At 36.8% G+C, this 2398-nt stretch overlaps 1 long non-coding RNA gene across 1 annotated transcript; it reads left to right on the forward strand.

Annotated features, from left to right (window-relative positions):
• Positions 1 to 764: 764 nt before the first annotated feature.
• LOC113472234 lies at positions 765 to 1606 on the forward strand. The gene is made up of 2 exons (XR_003394643.1): positions 765 to 1086; positions 1253 to 1606. It is a non-coding gene; the product is annotated as an uncharacterized LOC113472234 (long non-coding RNA).
• Positions 1607 to 2398: the final 792 nt, after the last annotated feature.

Below are 2398 nucleotides of genomic sequence, written 5' to 3' on the forward strand. Positions count from 1 at the left end.
AATTAAATTTTATATGTGTAAATTAGCTGATGTTATTGTCATGGTATTCCTTAGAGAATTGCTTAGGTAGGTATCTTACCAGCAAGGTTGCCATGTTGTTGCTAACTTTAAGAGTTCCATCCAGGTCCCAAGTCTTGTGTTTTCTAGAGGATGGCTCTCATTATTATTAATTAGATTCATATCATACACCCAAATTAGATAATGGCTTACCTTATTATTTTCTATTTGACTAGGGTTCTTAGTTGGGGATTATTATTTACACCGACATAGAGGAGGAATTAAATCAGAGTTCCAATTTACCCGAGAGTGAAATAGCCGAAATTAAAGAGGGTTTAAAACTAGTGCATGAAAACAACTATTTCCAATTTAACAACAAATGCTACAAACAAGTAAATGGATGTCCTATGGGTTCACCGTTATCACCCCTACTAAGTGAGTTCTATATGCTACAGTTCGAAAAAGAAATCCACAAACTAAACCCCAACCTTGTCAATAACATTGTATACCTGCACAGATATGTAGATGACATTTTGATGCTGTGGAAAGGCTCAAAACGACAGTTAGACCTCTTCCTCCAAAATGCGAACAAAATTTACAGCAATTTCACTCTGGAACTCTAATATTGTTGTAAATAAATAAACTTTTTAGACCTCAACATATCTATCCACGAAGGTAAACACAGGTTTAAAATATATAGGAAACCTAGCTATACAGACGTGATTATACCGGCCTCATCCTACCATATGTACAACCAGAAACGCGGTAATAGACACTCTTCCATCTTTAGTCTATGCTACTGAACAGCTGATTCAAGATCACAAAGATCCATCTTTAGTCTATGCTACTGAACAGCTGATTCAAGATCACAAAACAACAACAAACCAACCTCAGTCATCTTGAAAAAGCCTACGAGTGAGGCGAAACTCGAGTCGGTGTAAATAATAATCCCCAACTAAGAACCCTAGTCAAATAGAAAATAAGGTAAGCCACTCTCTCTCATTATCAGTGTTCCAGTAGATTGAAATCTGTAGCATTACCAAGACCATTTTCGGACGAAGTGTGATTACCTAATTTTAAAACACATACGTAGGTAGGTACCTACCTAATTATTCCCTCATTTCCGTTCTTCTTTCCTTATGTTTCCCCTTATTTACTCCCTTATTCCCTTTTTATCCCCGGGAACATAATTACTCCCTTAGTTATATTGTCATATAATAAAACCACCTCCCTTATTTAATAATAAGTGCATCAGCCAGTTATCAGCGTGGATAAAAACTAAGGTCCAAATAGCGATAATACGGGTAGTGTCCCTGAGGCTGCGAGGGACCCGGTACAAGGCCAGAAGTTTGAACTTGGAAGATGGAGCAGGGGTTCCCTAGTGTGATGTTTTCTGGAGATGTTTATTTTTTTCATGTTAATATCAATAAAATGATGATTGTCATGTAGGTAATTGTGTAATATTATACATAATTTATTATCGATGGTTTCAAAGAGATGACTCATGATGAAAATACTGTTTTGTTTATGAGTTCCATCGAAACCTCTTGCTGTCCGCATGACTCAGCAATCTAAAATGCCGCTGATAAATCTGAAGTAAGTGACGAAAGGAATACCTAAGGACGGCCATACACTATCAGGTCGCCTGTCAGTTTTGACCTGTCAGGTCCGACCTGTCATGTCTGGAATGAAGTGTGTGGCAGTAAAAACTAGTTTGTCAGGTGGCATGTCAGGCGACCTGAGACATGATGAAAATTCGATAAGTTCTGTCATGAGCATCTATATCCGTAAACTACCTAAATTTACTAACATAATTAATAAATCCAATGTAGGTGAATACGTTTTAATAACGATATTCCCCGTTCATTTGTTTTCAGTAAATTAATCAATTCTATAACAATCCAGTTTGACTACGAAACATGCTTAAAATAAAAGCCATCCATAGTGTCATGTATATTAAATAAAAAGAAAACTAAATAATTTACTTGTAACCTGGTTCATCCCCAAGATGTATGGTTTGTTGTTTTTTACATACATCTTACGAGAAAAAGCCATACCATGATATTAAAGAAACTATATAAATACGTAACTGGCACCAGAGTATGTTGTATAGTCTTCACAGACGAGAGACAGTAAGTTTAAACCATCCAGCCTAGGATAGTCAGCAGACAGAACAACTACAAGTCAGACGACAGTAAAGACCGTACTTCGGACTACTCGTGTGTGTGACGTACTTCTAAAGTAGTCAATAGTCAAAATGGTACCTAGGAGGACCACTACTAAACGAAAAACGACAGACATAAATAAAATAATAACGCTTAGCATTACCATGTTTGTTCGCCTCTTTTGCGTTTTGACTCTGGACTACTTTGGCGGTATGTGACACGTAAGACTGAAATAG

The sequence above is a fragment of the Diaphorina citri genome, unplaced genomic scaffold (assembly GCF_000475195.1).
Source record: "Diaphorina citri unplaced genomic scaffold, Diaci psyllid genome assembly version 1.1 scaffold4414, whole genome shotgun sequence".
NCBI lineage: Eukaryota > Metazoa > Arthropoda > Insecta > Hemiptera > Psyllidae > Diaphorina > Diaphorina citri.